General features: G+C 43.6%; 1 long non-coding RNA gene across 1 annotated transcript in view; it reads right to left on the reverse strand.

Moving 5' to 3' along the window:
• Positions 1-19,713, reverse strand: part of LOC146517391 (uncharacterized) — a 46,081-nt gene extending 26,368 nt beyond the window's left edge. The window contains exon 1 of the long non-coding RNA XR_014874608.1: positions 19,219-19,713. This is a non-coding gene — a long non-coding RNA (uncharacterized LOC146517391). The remainder of the gene's footprint in view (positions 1-19,218) is intronic.
• Positions 19,714-21,486: the final 1,773 nt, after the last annotated feature.

Consider the following 21,486-nt stretch of genomic DNA (forward strand, 5'->3'; position numbering starts at 1 on the left):
AAGGTAGTTTTTCCTCCCCACTGTCGCCAATTGCTTGCTCATAGGGGATTGTTGGTTTTTTTCTTTAGTTCAGTTCAATTCAATTCATTTGTATGTAAATACTGTTGGATTGAATTGAACTGAATTAAAGAAGATTTTTAGGAGACGGAGTAGTCACTGAGTGAACCAGGGTATTATAACATCTTACCCATGAAAAACTACGATCAACCAATCAAATAAACAATTGAATTTAACAAAACATTTGAAGTGTGAACATTTTGTCTCATTTAACACGTGAAAATGTCCAATTATACAACCTAACAGCAGAAATAAAAATGTTTACATCCTGGTTGAAAACATTGTTCTGTGAATGATATCCACTGTGTCTGTGCTGTTGATGCCTTTTTAAAAAAAAAGTCTAAAGTATTGTAGTTGAGTACAGCTCCAGGTTTTGTACAGATTACTTTCCATTTACTGTAACTTTACTCTGCTATCTCATCAATAATGAATTTGATCATCATCCGTTCCCTGAATACAATAGACACCCTCTTCTCAACGAGAAGCCTGGGCTCGGGTGGGCCTGAGTGTCCTGGAGGTACTTTCCCTGCTGGATACACGGGTGGCCAGGTCGTGTGCCTGGCGGGACTGTTGAAAAGTTAACAAACAGCTTGAGGATCTGCGGCTGTATGGTCTGGACACTCAGGTGAGGAGAGGAGCTGAGCTGGAGACATCTGACAGAGGCCCTGGTTCAGAAGATCTTAAACTCCCAGTTTGAAGTGAAGACAGAGCTGAGTGTAAAAGCAAAGATCTCAATTTACTCTCTGATCTACGTCCTCATCTTCACCTATGGTCATAAGCTTTGGGTAATGATTGAAAGAACGAGATCATGGATACAAGCAACAGAAATAAACTTCCCCTGTCAATCTTTTCTCTTCTGCGAGAGCAAATATAACTGTGCTTTAAAGAATATGATTGTTTCCTTGCATGACACATGGAGATGAGTTCTCCGTCACAAATGGTGTGGTCACCTGCAGGTTGAAGGTCATTGCAACTCCAACCCACATCCACTGCTACTGTACTTAAAAGAAGTTAGGACATCATTAAAGACTTTGTTCAGGTAATTGCATTTGGATCACCTAAATCATGCCTGGACTGACAAACAAATCATCCTTATAGATGTTACAACATGCCAAGCTTCTGTTGTTGAATGCAGCAACCAGCAATTACACTGGACTGTCATTCCTACCAGAGAATTGTAGTCTGATTGCATTACCAGAAAGTAACCATTTCAAACATTGAGGACAGCTATAGTACTAGTACCTTGGAATCACACAGGCAAATGGCAACCATGAAGAGGCCACTTGGCAAGCTGCAACCACCAAACACCTGCAGAGAGTAAGGCGACTTCTGAGGAGTCAGCCAAATGGGGTGGACAAGATCCAGGGCAACATCTACACCCTGCTCTTCGTCAGATACCCTGCTGGGACAAGAAGTTGGCCAAAGGAAGCAATAAAGCCACTGACCTTATCATGCATAGAGGGTTTCAAAGCAATAAACAGCCAAGTTTATAAGGGTGCAGAATGACTGAGATTAACTGAAACAACAACAAAGCAGTTCGGTCAATATTAAGATATTTTATTCCCATACCATTTATACTTCAGGATTAAGCCAAATACAAAAAAATAAAAAATAATAATAATAATAATTTGTTCCTCCTGTCCGTGTTGTGCAGATAGCAGCTGTTACTTTATCTTTCACAGAGATGATTCATTCAAATACATCTTTCATGTCAGTTTTAAGATTTCATATTAATATCATATTTTATCAACAGACATGAGGCTAAATATTGCGTTTCAAGTCAGTATAAATAACTCAGAAAGGCATTACATTACTACAGAAGGAAGAAAAGGTACAAATGTGGGTCCCACACATAAGGCAGAACTGGTTCAACATCACCACCATCTCAGCTGCACCTGAGAATACGGCTGATGCTCTGGTGGCAATTCAGGGTCCCTTTTATCACACAGCTTAATGGAAAAATTCAATGACTCGGGTGTATTTGTAAGTGTGTGTCAGAAGTGAATGTGATGAACAAGTGAGAAAAAAAGGGAAGGAAACACTCCAGATTTACTTCAACAAATCCAGAGGTAGATTGACCCACAGTGTAGGGGGAAGTGGAAACTTACATGACACTGTAACAGTCAGTTTACATTTTCCTAGTACATCTTCAACTTCTTCATTGGTTCATATGTTAGAAGTAAACCTGATCAACTACAACAGGATCAGTGCTAAGGTCACATGATGCTACATAAAACACCTTTAAACAGGCTTTAGTAGGTCAGCTGTTTCCTGGGTTAGCTTTCCACATATTTAAGACTTTTGTACTCATACTCAAACTGATTCATTCAGTTTGAAAACAGAGCACACCAACACAGACATTACAGTTTTTAGTCAGACATACAGCTCAGTAATCTCACTGCTCCATTCAAACACTCTTCACAGCCTCCATTTGTGATGTTCTTGTGCTTTTAATTGTTCAGTAGTAATTTTGCCAGAGACTGGAGGACCTCCCTCTTCTCATACAGATATATCTGGGTCTCCCACAGCATGTCCACCAGGGCTGCATCGCTCACCTCATCCAGCATCACCTCCTGAGATAGTTGGGGACTCAATCTGCACACAATGCAACGGATACAGTGATTAATAAACAAAATAATGATAACTAACTGTGCAGAGAGACATATTGAAGACAGTAAAGACAAAATGCAAAAAGAAAGGGGTAAATAAAAACAACAGAAAAAAATCACCATTACTGCTGAAGAGCTTTTGGAGCTATGTTCATGCTTCTTTTCCACTGCAGGCTTGCTTACAAGACAATGCTGAACCACATGGTACAACAGAAAAAGAGTGTGTGCTAAACTGATCGACTGCAGTGTAAACCTGTTATTTGGTACTTTATGAGTTTCTAACAGAAGTGAAACTACAGCATTTGGTCTCAGGTTCTCACGTGATTACAGTGAAGAAGACGAGATGCAACATAACCTCATGACCTTGTGACACTTTAGGGTCCTTTTTATCACACAACTTAACGGAAACACTGACATCAAAATTTATATGTATGGACTGATATCATATTTATAAACACAAACATCTACATATTTATAGATGCACAGGGTTCTCTGCAGGGACCAGTTCTATTTATATTCTACATGCTTCTCTTAGGCAGGCGTATTATACATATTTCTATTGCTATTTAAATGATGTGCACCTTTATCTATCCATGAAGCTAAAAGACACAGCAGTTAGTTCCACAGTGCCTCTTTTACCTCGTCTTCTTCACCCTCAACAGCAAAAAGCCGCCCCTCTCCCTGAGCCTGGAGATTTCTTCCTGTTAAAAGGGAGTTTTTTCTTCCCACTGTCAGCAGTGCTTGCTCATAGGGAGCAGGCACGTGCAGAGGGGGGGGCTAGAGGGGCTTGAGCACCCGCCCCTTTCCTGATGGGTGCCCAAAGTGCCCTTTTGTTGAGGCAACTTTAAAAAAAATTATTTTTTTTTAATGTGTGTGTGCGTGTCCTGTCTGTGCCCCTCAACAATAATATTTAACTATTAATCACAGTTTTGCTAAATAAAAGGATCTGGCTTGCATCAGTCACATGATCACATTTAACCAATGATCGCCCTTGACGGCAGAACGCGCTGGTTACGAGCCGGGAACAAGCTCACAAAGAGCACGCGCATTTTTAGCGGTCCGGAGCTGTAGGAGAAACACAAGTTAACTCAGAGACACAGACCGATGCGACAAAACCAGTAAGTAGGTGGACAGCGTACACTGTAGTGTATAGCACACAGGAGTATTGGCTTATTATGTACACGTTGGTAAGCTGTCTTGTGGCAACTGACTAACTGAAACAAATGAGCGTGCTGTGTGTGCAACAGCATGACAAACATTACCTGTCCTTTTATTAACTGCACAAGTAGTGCTGGTCATAGCTGCTAGCTCACTGGGTAAGGCTGTCATGGGTCTGTAGCTCTGTCCACCGTTTTAGGGAACATATTTAGTTTTAAAGTAAGTTTCCGGGCTTTTCCTGCCTTTCTGGAGGGATTATATTTCACTAAAAAACGATCTAATATGCATGTCCACATAATTATGCATTATTATAATATTTAAAAAACACACGCTGTATTTTAAAGAACATACATTAAGAAGCAGATTATATTAGATTTATATTTTAAATAAGACAAAATTTGGATTTTACAGCAGTAAAATTATTGTATCTCTACAGTTTAAAAATGTAATAAGCTTTCTCCCTGCACAGAGTGGATAGTGAAACAAATGGAATCATCATAAATACATTATTTCATATTTATTACTTCTCCCTCCTCATTGCTTTATTATTGTAGCTCTAGTAATAAATAATAATGTAAGGATTCTGGATCAGCACAGTGATGCCCATAGTACATACAGTATTCTGAAGAAGGTCTAAAATGTCACTGTGTGTGCGTGTGTAACACTTCTGGAGTCGTTACAGTATACTAGGACCAGTTAGGTTCGACTACTAGAGTAGTAATGAGTGTAGCATGTAATAAAGACCACAGACCAGAAATACGTTTAAATTGCCGGCTTGTTATTTTGTGAAGACAGAGAATAGACAGTTAACACACATCACATAAAACATCCAACATCACACATTTAAGGAAAACAGGATATTTTCTTTCCCCTTTTTGTTCAGTATATTCTGTTAGTTTATCCTATTTATCTCAAAACCTTTTATTTGGCTTTAAAAGGATGTTATTTTCAACCTAGGTTATTGTCTTATTTATTTCAAGTTCTAAGTTCAAGTTTATCCTTTGATCTATTTGCATTAACACTGTGTTATTTTAAATCAAGTTCAGTTCTTTAGGCCCAAGATTTAATTTAATCTTGGTCTAGGTTCACCTTTCAATCTCAACCAGTTCTTATTTTGTTTTAACCCAACAAACTTATTTACATTTCCATTAACACCATTAGAGCATTAAAATGTGAGGTTGACCAAAATAATTTACAAAAACATGTAAAAACTAAAAACCATCCCATGTCATAAGGCGCAAAATGGACTCTTGTGAATCAGTGACAAAGGACATTATGAAAATCATATCTGAGCGTTTAGCAGCTATAGATGAGTATGATGCAGATAGAGAAAGGCAGCGCCTCCATCAGCTCTTAGCTTATGAACATGCTAAGTTCATATTTGGTACTGCATCACAGTCAAGTTACCAATCTGAAGCAAGCATTGCAGCCAAAAGAATCGATGCTGTTGCAGAATTAGCTGCAAAAGAAGCTCAGTATAAAATTACACAAGAGGAAATAAAACAAAAACAAAAAATAAGAGAAATGGAAGAGAAACACAGGAGGGAATTGGATGCACAAAGGTCTGAACTAGAGCGTTTACAAGCAGAAAAGGAAAGGCACGCAGCACGTGCAAAATTAGATTTATGACAAGGAGTTTAAAGTTGATATGGACAGTCAGTTAATGTTACAGAGCAATGTCTGTTATCAACCAAGCTTTGCACAACCAGCCTCAGAGCTCTCTACAGGTTCATATCACCCACATGTGGAACAATATGCATCCATCCCTGTCAATAATCCTCTACAACAACTGCACTCACAAATTGTCACTCCATCACCTCCCACAGATGTATTTCAACTGGCTAAAGCTATTCAAGACAGCATAGCAGTAAGCAGAATTCCAGTGCCAGTGCCCGTCGTGTTCAGCGGAGATCCCATCACCTACATCGAATGAAAGGCTTCCTTCATCTCACTGGTGGGCCACAAAGGTATATCTCCAGCTGAAAAACTGCATTTGTTAAAAAGGTATATCACTGGTCCTGCTCTTAAGTGTCTTGAGGCCACGTTCTACCGCAGTGATGAAGAGGCATACAAAGATGCATGGAAAAGACTTGACCAACGCTACGGTCAGCCATTTGTTGTTCAAAAGGCATTCAGAGACAAACTGTCAAAGTGGCCTAAAATCCACTCAAAAGATGCAGAAGGTCTACGGGCCTTTTCTGATTTTCTCACAACCTGTCTGCAAGCAACACCACATGTAAAGGGCTTAGAGATACTAAGTGACTGCGAGGAAAACCAAAAGTTATTGCAAAAGATTCCTTGCAACACGTTGGAACCATTAAGTCACAGTTGCTCTCATGAAAGGCAAAGATTTTCCCTCTTTCAAGGATTTTGTAGAGTTTGTAGCACTCGAGGCAGAAATTACATGTAATCCTGTGACTTCTTCATATGCACTCTATTCATGCAGCTCATCTTTGGAGAAAAGATACATAAGGGAGACCAAACCAAACAGATCTGTGACTCAAGTCTTCACTACACAAGCCACAGTACTGTCACGAAGTACAAGGTGGACTCACGTGCTGGACTCTGGGGATGATGCACACAAGAGAATTTATTAAAGAACAATGTCCAATGAGTTGTATATACACAGATGCGGGGCAGTCCTATTTACAAGGGTGCGGGGCAGTGCTATGTACAAAAGGTGAGGGGGGCAGGGCTCCGGGGAAATCCAGGGGAACACACTCGTCTCTCTCCACACAATCCAAACACGAATCCACTCGCACACCAGGGAAACAGTCCAGGGAATCTGTACACAAAGAAACGCTTGATAGATTCTAAACACACACTGCACGGGAAAATACTTGCTGGGACGCTCGACTTCACTGACGCGATTCTCACAACGATCCAGCGAAGAACAGCCATTGCTTCCTGTCTTAAATACCATCCACACTGATGAGGCACAGGTGTTTCTTCCTCCGAGGGCGTGGGCCAAGGGCGTTGAACCCATAATGAGTTCAGCCCTGGCGAGAGAGAGGGAGAGAGAGAGAGAGAGGACTAGAGAGAAAGAGGGAGAGACAGCTGATCAGCGACTAGCTGAACCTCCAGGCCGTGACAGTACCCCCCCCGCAATGGGAGCCTCCCGGCGACCCCCAGGCTTCCCAGGATGAGCGTCATGGAACGCCCGCATCATGTTCCTGTCCAGGAGGGCCGCACGCAGGATCCAAGACCGCTCCTCTATGCCGTAGCCCTCTCAATCCACCAGGTACTGCAAAACCACGCCCCCTGCGTCTGACATCCATGATGGTAAATGGCCTGCATTTGTATAGCGCTTTACTCAGTCCCTAAGGACCCCAAGCGCTTTACACATTCACCCATTCACACACACATTCACACACTGGCAATGGCAAGCTACATTGTAGCCACAGCTGCCCTGGGGCGCACTGACAGAGGCGAGGCTGCCGGACACTGGTGCCACCGGGCCCTCTGACCACCACCAGTAGGCAAACATGGGGTTAGTATCTTGCCCAAGGATATTTGGCATGCAGCCAGGAGGCAGCCAGAGATCGAACCACCGACCTTCTGATTAGTGGCTGACCTGCTCTGCCACCTGAGCTACAGCCACCCCGGCCTTCACCATGCGCGATCATCGATGGCCATCGGCCATCGATGACCTGGGCGGATGGAGGGGGCCTGGAAGGAGGGCACAGAGGGCTGGAAAGACAGGGCTTCACCTGAGAGACGTGAAAGACATTGTGGATCTGCATGTTCTGGGCAGCTTAAGGCGGACCGACACCGGGTTCACCAGAGAGTCAATCACAAAGGGACCAATAAAGGTAGGAGACAGTTTCTTAGACTCTGCTCTAAGCGGAATGAATCAGGTCGACAGCCAAACCTTTTCTCCGGGCGCATAAACAGGCGCCGGGGTCCTATGGCAATCTGCCAGGCGCTTGTTCCACTCAGCTGTGCAGAGAAGGGCAGCCCGTGTGGCCCTCCAAGCGCGCCGACACCTCCGGATGTGCTGCTGGACAGAAGGTACGAAATGCTCACCCTCAACAGCCGGAAACAGAGGTGGTTGGAAACCCAGAGACGCCTCAAAAGGGGACAGTCCGGTGGCCGAGGAGGTGAGGCTATTGTGGGCGTACTCAATCCAAGGGAGCTGCTCGCTCCAGGTGGTCTGATGGGTGGACGCTACGCATCAGAGGGCTGCCTCAAGCTCCCGATTGGCTCGCTCCGTTTGGCCGTTTGTCTGTGGGTGAAAGCCAGAAGATAGACTGACCTGAGCTCCCAGGGAGGAACAGAACTCCTTCCATACGCGAGACGTGAATTGCGGACCCCTGTCCGAGACTATGTCCGCCGGAATTCCATGGAGACGGAAGACGTGGTTCGTCAGGAGCTGGGCGGTTTCCAGGGCCGTGGGAAGCTTGGAATGGCGACAAAGTGAGCTGCTTTAGAAAAACGATCAATGATAGTCAGAATGACAGAGTTACTTGACAAACGTGGCAAGCCCGTGACGAAATCGATAGCTATGTGGGACCAAGGGCGGCTAGGCGTAGGAAGGGGCTGAAGGACAACAGAGAAGGGCTGATTGACACCTTTATTCTGAGCGCAGACTGAACAGGCTGCTATGTACTCCCGGACATCCTTGATGAGGGGAGGGCCACCAAGTCGAAGCGCTGGAGGAGTGAAACGGTGCGGTGGATTTTGCTGTGTGTGCCCAATGTATCACCTGTGACCAGACAGAGGAGGGCACAAAGAGTAGTCCAGGGGGACCCGTTCCTGGGTCTGGTTCTGTTCGTTGGGCATTCCTAATGGCTGATTCAACCTCCCACAGTCAGGGCCCCAATGACACAGGAGGGGGGAATGATGGGAGAGTCTCGAGCAGTCTCCTCGGAGGCAGTGAACTGACGAGAGAGAGCGTCGGGTTTGGTGTTGCGGGAACCTGGCCTGTAGGTTATGGTAAACTGAACCTTGTGAAAAACAGGGTCTGTCCAAACTGCAAACGGCTGGGGCAGCGCCTCCAGCCAGTGACGCCATTCTTCTAGGGCGAGCTTAACCCTTTAAGACCTACCATAGAACCAAGTCCGCCAGAGCTTATATTATATTTTTACATGCTGTAGTGCCATTTTTGGGAGCATTTCAAGTTGCTATACATCAATACAACCATTACAGCCTAGATTTTAATAATATGTATGAATTAAGTGCATAGTGATTACATAAATTGCAAAAAAGTGCAATAAACTACAAAAAAATTGAAAATCATTTTTGTTTTTTTTAACATATATTTCTAGTTAGAGAAATTTAAGAGGCTTATCCCTCAAAACTGTAAATACAAAAAAGTTGCACAAAATAGTTTCCCACCACAGGAAATTTATTTTGAGTGCCTTCATCAGTTTTATTTTTGAATACACCAATTTTTATATACTGCAGGAAAAACGAAGATAAATATTATAATGCAAATTTGCAAAAAAGCAGCATATGCATCAAAATAAACTATTTCCAGCAGTGCAATATGAGTCCTAAGCATCCCAGAAACGACACAGAAAGTCATAAAGTCAAACATAACTTTTAAAAACACCAGTATAGGCTCATTGAGGCCCGGACGGTAAAAAACTACATTTCCGCGAAAATGACGTCACTTCCGGTTTCGGGCAGGTCATGGCGGACATGCGATAGTTCGCGCTGACGTCTAATCCAATGTAGGAAGTGTTATGAACAGCTGATCGGATCGGCAAAGCGTGTTTCTGGAATATTATGTTTTTGTTGCTGCAAGCGCTTTTTATGCAGTTTTGCAAAGCTATATGTGGAAGGAAACTGTGACCTAGCACAAGCTGATGGCATAAGATGTAAGTACAACTCCTCAGGTTTCATATGCAAAAAAAATTATTGCGCTAGCTCACGTGGTTGCAGAGCTACCGGGATTTAAAAATAGTTACGCAAAACAGAGCGTGCCCGCTCCGACCGGTTTTAAAGGGTTAATAGCTAACAGTTCCCTGTCCCCAACGTCATAATTTTGTTCAGCAGACGAGAGACGGCGAGAGTAGAAGGCACAGGGATGGAGCTTGCCCTTCTGTTTCTGGGATAGAATGGCCCCCACCCCTGTGTCCGAGGCATCCACCTCCACGACAAACTGCAGGCTGAGGTCAGGTTGAACCAGGATGGGTGTGGAGGAGAACCGATCCTTCAGGAGACTGAAAGCCTTTTGTGCTGACTCCTCCCAGCAGAAGGGAACCTTAGGAGATGTGAGACGAGTAAGTGGGAGAGCAAGCTTACTGTAGTCACGGATGAAGCGTCTGTAGAAATTAGCAAAGCCCAGGAAACTTTGGAGTTGCTCACGGTTTGTCGGGACGGGCCAATCAACGACCGCTTGGACCTTAGCTGGGTCGGGCCTGAGGTTACCCTGTTCAATGATGTAGCCCAAAATGAAACAGTGGTCACAGGAAATTCACACTTCTCGCCCTTCACAAAGAGACGGTTCTCGAGAAGACGTTGCAAAACCAGCCGGATGTGGCGTTCATGTTCAGAGACGGAGCGTGAAAAGATGAGGACGTCGTCAAGGTAGACGAACACAAAGTGGTTAAGGAAGTCTCGAAGCACGTCGTTGACAAAGGCCTGGAACACGGCTGGGGCATTGGTTAGACCAAACAGCATGACGAGGTATTCGAAATGGCCTAAGTGTGTGTTAAAAGCCGTCTTCCATTCGTCCCCCTCTCATATCCTAACCAGATGGTACGCGTTATGCAGATCCAGCTTTGTAAAAACTGTGGCCCCTTGGAGCAGTTCATAGGCTGATGTTAGTAGTGGTGGTGGGTATTTATTCTTGATGGTGATATTGTTGAGACCTCGATAATCAATACACGGCCGTAGACTCTTGTCCTTCTTAGCAACAAAAAGAACCCCGCCGCAAACAGGGGATGATGATGGGCAGATCAGACCTGCAGCGGAGTGACTTCGTTAATGTACTTCTCCATGCTGTCCCGTTCAGGCTGAGAGAGAATGTATAAGCGGCTGGTAGGAAGTGGGGGCGCCTGGAGGAGATCATTCCGCAGTCGTACGGCCGGTGAGGGGGAAGAGAACGTGCTCTATCTTTACAAAAAACCTGCTTAAGATCGTAATAGACTGAGGGTACAGACGAGAGATGGGGTGGCTCAGATGGTGGGGGGTTACTCAGAGGGTTCGCGGGTGGAGTTGCGGCTTTAGACAAGACATATGACCAGGCACGTGCCGAGGGGGGGGGGGCTAGAGAGGCTTGAGCACCCGCCCCTTTCCTGATGGGTGCCCAAAGTGCCCTTTTGTTGAGGCAACTTTAAAAAAATTTTTTTTTAATGTGTGTGTGCATGCGGAGTCCTGTCTGTGCCCCTCAACAATAATATTTAACTATTAATCACAGTTTTGCTAAATAAAAGGATCTGGCTTGCATCAGTCACATGATCACATTTAACCAATGATCGCCCTTGATGGCAGAACGTGCTGGTTACGAGCCGGGAACGAGCTCACAAAGAGCATGCGCATTTTCAGCGGTCCGGAGCTGTAGGAGAAACACAAATTAACTCAGAGACACAGACCGATGCGACAAAACCAGTAAGTAGGTGTACAGCGTACACTGTAGTGTATAGCACACAGGAGTATTAGCTTATTACGTACACGTTGGTAAGTTGTCTTGTGGCAACTGACGAACTGAAACAAATGAGCGTGCTGTGTTTGCAACAGCGCGACGAACATTACCTGTCCTTTTATTAACTGCTAAGTAGTGCTGGTCATAGCTGTCATGGGTCTGTAGCTCTGTCCACCGTTTTAGGGAACATATTTAGTTTTAAAGTAAGTTACAGAGCATTTCCTGCCTTTCTGGAGGGATTATATTTCACTAAAGAACGATCTAATATGCATGTCCACATAATTATGCATTATTATAATATTTTAAAAAACACACGCTGTATTTTAAAGAACATACATTAAGAAGCAGATTATATTAGATTTATATTTTAAATAAGACAAAATTTGGATTTTACAGCAGTAAAATTATTGTATCTGTTTAAAAATGTAATAAGCTTTGCCCTGCACAGAGTGGATAGTGAAACAAATGGAATCATCATAAATACATTATTTCATATTTATTACTTCCCCCTCCTCATTGCTTTATTATTGTAGCTCTAGTAATAAATAATAATGTAAGGATTCTGGATCAGCACCGTGATGCCCATAGTATATACAGTATTCTGAAGAAGGTCTAAAATGTCATTGTATGTGCGTGCATGTGTGTGTTTTATTTAGATGGATTATTTTAAATTATTACTCATGATATAACATTGTCCAGACATGGCTGGTAAGGACATGAGGAGGAAACAGTAGGAGCTGTGTGAGGCTACTAAAGGCAGTGCTATAACATTTTTCTGTCATCATTTTATTATAGATTAAGTGCAAGAGTTGTTAGGTGTGGATAATTAGATTATGGTTTATTGCAATAGCAAGTTGTGCCTTGTTCTCAGATAGACAGCAAGTGGAGAGTGATATATGAAATGATGGAAGGAAGAAGAGAAGCAAAGAGTGATTCACAGGCAGAGCCTAAATTATTTCTCACAGTTTTTTGTTGCCTTATGGTTCCAAGTGCTGTCACCAATCTTTGCATTTTGTTATTATCTCATGATACTTGTTTAATCAGCTACCATCTCTCCTATGGACTTTTTAATGTCTACAGTCTCAAATCAACACAGCCCTGCCCTTCCCATATTAGATTCTTGATGAATGTGTGTTGCTGTTATTCAGCCTGGTTCAATGTGCCCCTTTTTAACTTTGAGCACCCGCCCCTTTAAACCTCTCTGCACGGCCCTGCATATGACATTCCTCTCCCCACCCCAGAATGCTTTCCTTCCTCCAATCCAGGTCTGGGCTGTGTAGAAGTAACCAGGGGAACCCTAAGACCAGTGGTGTAAGAGGAGCCTTAAACACAAACAACTGCAACATCTCAGAATGATTACCAGAGAGGGTTAATGATATTGGCTCCGTAATGTGGGTGATATCCGGGAGACGCTGCCCACTGAGGGTGGTAACTTGGAGTGAGTGAGGCAGTGGTTTAGTGTTTAGTTTTAATTCTCGAGCAAGGGACTCGTCAATGAAATTCTGCTCTGCGCCTGAATCAATTAGTGCGTGGAGTGGATGAGAAACCGAACGAACCATTAGTTTAGCCGCAAGCATCAAGCGAGGAGGAGATTGTGAACAGGAAACCTCGCCCCACCCGTACTCTCCCCTCTACTGGCGGGCGCGCGCTTTTGGCTGGGTAAGGACAGGGAAACGGCCATATGGCCCTTACGGCCGCAGTAGAAGCACTCACCAGTTCTCCAATGCCGTTGTCGCTCTTCCAGCGTTAGTCTGGAGCGCCCTATCTGCATGGGTTGCTCAGCCTCGTCTTCATAGTTCCGTCCTCCCATTCCACTTGCCGTACCTCCGCCGGAGGCCATCTCCTCTCATCCTAGAGGCTTCTGGGAGTTGTAGTCTCTAGCGCCGCGCCGTGCCGCACTCGCATGTTTTCATCCACCTTCACACACAGGGTCATAACATCAGAAAGAGTAACAGGTAATTCCCTCATAACTAGCTCCCTTTTTAGCTCGTCACACAGGTTATTCAACAGAGTACTTATTAGTGCCGACTGCCCCCACCCGGTCTCTGCCAGAGTCCCAAACTCAATCGAGTAGTCGGCCATGCGCCGTCTTCCCTGCTTCAAATTAAGCAGTCGGTGAGCCGCCGCTTCAGCCCCGGTGCCTCTCTCAAAGACATTCTTAAACTTAGCGAGAAAATCAGCATAGGTTATTTCAGGGTCCGTTCTTAATACAGCCTGCGCCCAATTTAATGCATGACCACGTAGCAATTGAACGAAAAAAGCGATCTTAGCTTCATCGGTCTCATAAGTCCTCCGTAGCTGTTTGAACTGCAATGTCACTTGTGTTATGAAACCCACAGTCTTGCGGAACTCACCCGAGAATGGCTCCGGTGCGGGCAGCGACCGCTCCGGAGGCTCCGCATGGGCCGGCGGTGGAAGAGCGGAGGACCCGGGCGCATGGACAACTATGGAGCGACAGGTGGAGATGTAGTGGGCGGGCTTACCAGTGGTATCCGTTGAGTCATCGCTCAGTTAGTGCTGTCAGCTGTTGATTAATGTGCAGTAACATTTGTTCGTGGCGTCCAAGATAGCTTCCGTGGAGATGACTGGCTGCTGGGTGGGGCTGAGTCCGCTAAGTCCATGATGTGGCTGGATCGTTATTGTCACGAAGTACAAGATGGACTCACGCGCTGGACTCCGGGGATGATGCACACAAGAGAATTTATTAAAGAACAATGTCCAATGAGTGTATATACACAGATGCGGGGCAGTGCTATGTACAAAAGGTGAGTGGGGCAGGGCTCCGGGGAAAATCCAGGGGAACACGCTCGTCTCTCTCCACACAATCCAAACACAAATCCACTCGCACACCAGGGAAACAGTCCAGGGAATCTGTACACAAAGAAACGCTTGTTAGATTCTAAACACACACTGCACGGGAAAATACTTGCTGGGACGCTCGACTTCACTGACGCGATTCTCACAACGATCCAGCGAAGAACAGCCGTTGCTTCCTGTCTTAAATACCATCCACACTGATGAGGCACAGGTGTTTCTTCCTCCGAGGGCGTGGGCCAAGGGCGTGAACCCATAATGAGTTCAGCCCTGGCGAGAGAGAGGGAGAGAGAGAGAGAGAGGACTAGAGAGAAAGAGGGAGAGACAGCTGATCAGCGACCAGCTGAACCTCCAGGCCGTGACAAGTACAAGGAGAAAAAACTAAGTCAAATGACACAAGGTTAAAGGTGGCCTGCATGTTCTGCAAAGATGAAAGTCATCAGTTGTCAAAGTGCCCAGGCTTCTCAGAGAAGTCACTAGACCACAAACGGAGATTTGTGAAGGAAAATAAACTGTGCTACAGGTGCTTAAAGTTGGGCCACAATGCCAGAGACTGTCGTCATCGCCACAAATGTGCACTTGCAAAGGACGACACCCCACCTGTTTTGCACAGTGAGAGTCACATGGCAAATGAAAGGCCTCAGAGCTCTACAAACATCGCTTCAACCACAGAAAATGACACCATGGCAGCCACAGCTCTGAATGTTACTAAGGTGGGTCAATCAGGTAGGATTCTGAGGTTCAGATGTTCACATTGACCTTCCACCCGCCTACACAAAGGACTACATCCATTTAACTATGACAAACATACCCACAAATGAAACTGCAAGGCAATGGCCCCATCTGTCAGAGATCGTTGATCAGATACCCCCTCTCCTGAGTTGTGATGTTGGACTACTCATTGGATTTAACTGTCCCAGAACTCTAGCTCCAAAACAGGTTCTACTCGGAAAAGACAATGAGCCATTTGCCATACAGACAGACCTAGGGTGGAGCATTGTTGGTGGCTCATCAGAGTCAAATGAAACTGAAACAAGTCTGTGCCATAGGGTCATGGTAAAGGAAATGCCTGCTGTAACACCAATGGACATGATCAATGTTCTTGAATCAGATTTCAAGGACACAAAGGCATGTGACAAAACGGTCTCACAAGAGGATCTTGTTTTTCTGGAAAAACTTAAGGAAGGGATAAAGAAAAACGAACAAGGACACTGAGAGATGCCTCTTCCATTCAAGCAAAGGCCAAACTTACCAGACAACAAAAGGCTTGCAGAGATCAGACTGGAACACTTAAGGAGAAGGTTGAACAAGGATGAGAACTACAAAAATGATTATGTTGCATACATGAATGACATAATTGAAAGAGGAGACGTGGAAGAAGTACACAACGAAGGAACACAAGGTGAACAATGGTACATCCGCCATCATGGGATTTACCACCCCAAAAAGCCCACAAAACTGCGTGTCGTATTTGACTGTTCAGCCAAACACAATGGAACAAGTCTCAATGATCATCTCCTCCAAGGGCCAGACTTAATAAACAATCGGACTGGCATTCTCTTGAGATTCCGGCAACATCCTATTGCCTTAATGTGCGATATAGAAAAGATGTTCCACCAGTTCCACGTCAGTGAGAGGGACCGGGACTATCTACGTTTCCTCTGGTGGAAAAACGGTGATACAAGCACACAACCTCAAGCATACAGAATGAAGGTACACCTTTTTGGTGCGGCATCATCTCCAGGCTGTGCAAATTATGGACGGAAGTACTGCACTGCCACTCGCACCCAGCAGGTTCACAGTTCGTTGAGAAAGACTTTTATGTCGATGACGGAGTTACGAGCACAAACACAGTGAAAGAAGCAATGCAGTTGGCACAAGAAGACAGAGAAATCTGCCGCAAAGGTAACCTGCGTCCCCACAAGTTTGTTTCTAACAATCACACTGTTTTGCAAAGTATACCTGCATCAGAGTGTGCTGTAAACATTAACATAAGAGACTTGACATTCAAAGACATGCCACAAGAAAGAGCACTAGGCATCCAGTGGAGCATTGAAAAGGACTGTTTCAAATTTGACAACACACTGAAAGTCCAGCCAGCCACACGCAGAGGCATTCTATCCACCGTTGCGTTGATCTACGACCCACTTGGAGTTTTAGCGCCATATGTGCTGAATGGAAAGAAAATCTTGCAAGAAATGTGTCAGCATGGTGTCGGGTGGGACGATCCCATACCTAATGCACTCAAGCCAAGGTGGGTGAGTTGGCAAAGTGACTTTCTAAATCTAGACAAGCTAAACATACCTCACTGTTACCTGCCTGCTAACTTTGGTGAAACTAAAGAAATAGAGTTGCACCACTTTTCAGATGCAAGCTCAAGTGGTTATGGACAATGTAGCTATCTGAGGGCAAAAAACGCTAAAGGTGAAGTTCACTGCTCTCTGGTAATAGCAAAGGCTCGAGTTTCTCCAACTAAACTCACCACAATCCCCAGACTTGAACTAACAGCAGCTGTAGTTTCAGACTCAGTCAGCAACATGTTACGGGAAGAACTGTGTTACGGTGCAAAAGACTATTTCTGGACTGATTCAAAGGTGGTGCTGGGCTACATAAACAATGATGCACGTCGTTTCCACACCTTTGTAGCTAACAGGGTCCAGAGGATCAGGGAAAGTACAAGCCCTCAGCAGTGGTTTTACGTGCTATCAGAACTGAATCCAGCTGACAGTGCTTTGAGAGGTGTAACTGTCAATGAGTTAAATAAGTGTATCTGGTTCACTGGCCCCTCCTTTTTGTGGAAAAATGAACTGCCCACAGCACAACCTGTCGAGCTGGATCTGACCATAGGAGATCCAGAAGTCAGAAAAGTACAGACAATGTTAACTAAAGTCACAGACACTGTAAGTCTTGCTGAATGTCTAAGTAAGTTCTCCTCCTGGTCCAAAGCAATTAAGGCTGTAGCACATCTCATAAGAAGGGCTAGACACATCAAGTCAAATGCATCAGCTACAGTGAGTGAGCAGAAAAATGCTGAACTTGTGATCATTCGACATGTACAAAGTCAAACGTATGAACAGGAAATAAAACAGCTGAAGAAAGGAGAACAGCTACAACATCATAACAAACTGTTTAAACTGGACATTTTCATGGATACAGATGGTCTCCTCAAGGTGGGAGGGAGACTCCAGCATGCAACGAGTGACACCTTCAAACACCCGATCGTGATCCCAAAAGAACATTGTGCAGCCAAACTCATAATATCTCACTGTCATGACAAATTAAACACCAAGGAAAAGGATTCACCATAAATGAAATCAGATCCAGTGGCTACTGGATTCCTGGAATGAGTAAAACAGTTGCCTCATTTATCCGACAATGTGTGATCTGCCGCAGACTCCGCAAAGCTCCAGAGGGTCAGAGGATGAGTGACCTACCTCCACATCGCTTAGAGCCCTCTCCTCCCTTCACACACTGCGGCATGGACTGTTTTGGTCCATTTGTGACAACAGAGGGAAGAAAACAACACAAATGGTACGGACTCCTATTTACTCGCTTTTGTTCTCGTGCCATTCACATTGAGTTCTTAGAGGACTTGTCTACTGATGCATTTATTAATGCATTAAGATGTTTCATTTCAATCAGAAGTGCAGTTCGACACATCCAATGTGACCAGGGAACGAACTTTGTTGGTGCTCAGAATGAGTTTAAAGCAGCTTTAAATGAGCTAGACACTCAGAGACTAAATACATACTTAACTGAAAAACAATGTGACTTTGTGATGAACGCACCCCATGCTAGTCATGCAGGGGGAGTGTGGGAACGTCAGATAAAGACTGTCAGAAGTGTGCTGAATACCACTCTGTCACTGGCTCATGACAGACTCAATGATGCTTCATTACGGACGTTATTCTACGAAGCCATGGCTATAGTCAATAGTAGACCCCTGACTATAGATAACTTGAACAGCCCCAACAGCCTAGAACCGCTCACGCCCAATCATCTACTGCACATGAAATCCAATGCACCATTGCCCCCCACTTGGTGCCTTTTCAAATGAGGACCTGTACAGCAAGAAGAGGTGGCGCCGCATGCAGTTCCTTGCAGAGCAGTTCTGGAGCCGCTGGAGACGAGAATACATTCACAACATCATTTCAAGGCAAAGGTGGCACTCACCAAGGAGGAATCTAAAAGTAGGTGATGTTGTGTTGGAAATGGATGAACTGGCACCCAGAGGGAAATGGAGACTTGCAAGAGTTGTAGAGACTGTCAGTGGAAAAGATGGACTTGTGCGAAAGGTAAGATCTCACTTGGAGAAAAGAGACTCAATAATAAAGGTCAACGCTCTACTAAACTATCAGTTGTTGAGCGTCCAGTACAAAAACTTGTATTGTTGTTAGAAAGTTCTTAAGGTAACTCCTACATGGGTTCTTTTGTTTGGGAAAATTATTCATTTTGGTTCTTATGTAAGCATTTCACTGCATATCGTACTGTGTATGACTGTGTATGTGACAAATAAAATTTGAATTTGAATTCTTATGTAAACCAATTATTCGTAATTTTGGTGGGAGTGTAAATAACCCTGAATGCCTTTCCTTGCACCTTATTTTCTGCCTATCCTGTAAAACTGTTTTTGGCGCAGTTTTCAGCGGCAGTCGCGGGAGTTTTGAAATGTGATGGCTTAACGGAGCCTATGGAGCTTTCTTTTGTCAGTAGCAGCCCCCTTGATAGAGGCACAGGTATGGTCATGATATAAATGACGACACGTTTAGATGTTTTTGTGACAGTCGCTACATTTGCTAAATGTTACGTTGAAACGAACTTCATGTTATAAGGTTTACGATTGTAAGAGTGTGGATTATTTTTGCTTACACGCTGTTTCTATGTATACATCCCAAGCTCTTACGGTGAGATTGATGGTTTACTTGCCATTAGAACCTTCAAAACGTCATCAGTAAAGTGTCATTCTTCATTCGGGGGGGGGTCCGCTACACATCTTTCATGTCAGTTTTAAGATTTCATATTAATATCATATTTTATCAACAGACATGAGGCTAAATATTGCGTTTCAAGTCAGTATAAATAACTCAGAAAGGCATTAGATTACTACGGAAGGAAGAAAAAGGTACAAATATGGGTCCCACACATAAGGCAGACTGGTTCAACATCACCACCATCTCAGCTGCACCTGAGAATACTGCTGATGCTCTGGTGGCAATTCAGGGTCCCTTTTATCACACAGCTTTACCAGGTTTTTCTACTGCTTTTAGTTTGATATAGAATTATTTTTCATGCACATGTGATTAATATACATGATTAATGGGACTGTAGACTGAACTACCCAACAGCACAGACGTAGAGTTGTTAAAGCACCTACAGCTATAAAATGCTACTTGTGCTAAAAGTAAAAACAGGTGAGGCTGTTTTAAATGTAACAATAACTAAATATGAAGACAGCCCATCATTTTTATGTTTTCATGCTTTCTGTTGTTATAGACGTAAAGTTAAAAATATTTTTGTCATTTAAAAAAAACAGTATCCAGGAAGAGATGTGTGACAGTGTAATGTGGTATAGTTTACTACAGTAAAATTGTAAATCATTTTTGTAACATAATTTTAAACAACTCAGCTCAAAGTTTTTTCCTTCAATCTGATTGTCTCCAATTTTCAGACAACTAAAGAAGACATTAAAAAGATGCTGAGAAAGAATGCCATTCTTTCTCGAATTAAAAATATTTTCAAACCTGTTTCAGACTAACAGAAACAAATCTGTGACCAGATTTTCAATTGTCACTCAGAATCCAGGTGCAGTGGACCGAGGGTGGCTGATCAGAACCTGACAGCCTTTATGGAAACACCCAGGGACAGCCTGCATCGACTTAATGAACGGAATTCAGTCCAGCATCTTCACTGAGCTCTGATGGAAGTTCAATAACACCTCGAGAGAGTCCACACATCCCGAGGAGCTCAGGGCTATCCTAATCAGTAGCCTAAAGCCCAATATTTAGCTACTAATAATATCTTTGTATTGTTTTTGTTCAGACCGATGTTCACAGGCTTGCTCCTGTTTGTTGTTGTGGAAAAATAATTAAGCATTGAAATGAAAACAATTTCCTAAAATTTAATGAAAGAAAATTCAAACCTTTGCAAAGGGATCAACGGGGTTTGTACCAGCATTGATAACAATGCTCAATTATAGCAGCTCTTGTATATCCGTCGCGTGGATGCAGTCTTGTCTCATCAGTGGTTGGGAGTGAAATTCTCACCATCATGTAGGCACCAGTTTGGTAATGAAGTGTGTCATGGCTTTGAGCAAAGCTTAGTTAGACTTTATGAAGACTGAAAAACAACTACAACTTTGTACAAGTTACAAATACATATCAATAGTACACAGAGGTTAGAGGAGGTGAAAGACACATTTTCCATCACATCTGTCATTCCCCTTCATCAAGACCAGGTATTTAAGGAGCGGCTGTGGCAGCAGTTCTCTTCCTGATCATTGTCTCCTCTACAGCATTAACTCATGCACACATCCCTGTGGTGATGACCACTTTGTGAGTCTGACACAGAAAGCAAATAGGTTATTTTGTCCTGAGTTAATGCCCCTTAAAACTGACCTATTTCAGACTTACAGTTTAATACTATACATATAGCAAATCTCCAACTGGACAGTGTTAAATAACATTATTTCCTTTTAAAACTTGAAGCTTTGAACATATTTCTTTTTGCATTGGGAAAGAAATTAATATGAAAAAGGCTCTTTTCAAATTTGTTTGGGTGAATAGAAAATATTTTTTGTGGTATCGTAAGAAATTATTTGTTATATAAATATATTGGTATGGAAAACTTTTATTATTCATAGATACAGATACATAGATACAAGCTCATGTTATTCATCTGAAGAAACAGACAGATAGAATGAGTGTGATAAAGGACATAGTGTGTTGTTACACTGGTAATGCCAGGAGAGGCAGTATCGGTTCTGTAAGACAGTGGAAGAAGAGAGCGTCCTGCAGGAGGCAGTGAACAGACACTGATGTTATGAACATGTGGCTAAGAGAAGGTTCAGTAAACAAGTAGCAGTCAATATTCCTGTGTGAGGCTCAGTCATTTCATTTTATTTTTTGAAGATGCAACATCCTAAAGGTGTATATAGAAAACATGTTGATCCTGAAGCATTTAATTGAAGCAGGTAGATTTGGCCTTTCGATTGGAAATTTAACATCTCGTACAAAGTTAAAGACTTTTATTTAAGTTCGG

This window comes from Neolamprologus multifasciatus, chromosome 6 (genome assembly GCF_963576455.1).
Source record: "Neolamprologus multifasciatus chromosome 6, fNeoMul1.2, whole genome shotgun sequence".
In the NCBI taxonomy this organism is placed as follows: Eukaryota; Metazoa; Chordata; class Actinopteri; order Cichliformes; family Cichlidae; genus Neolamprologus; species Neolamprologus multifasciatus.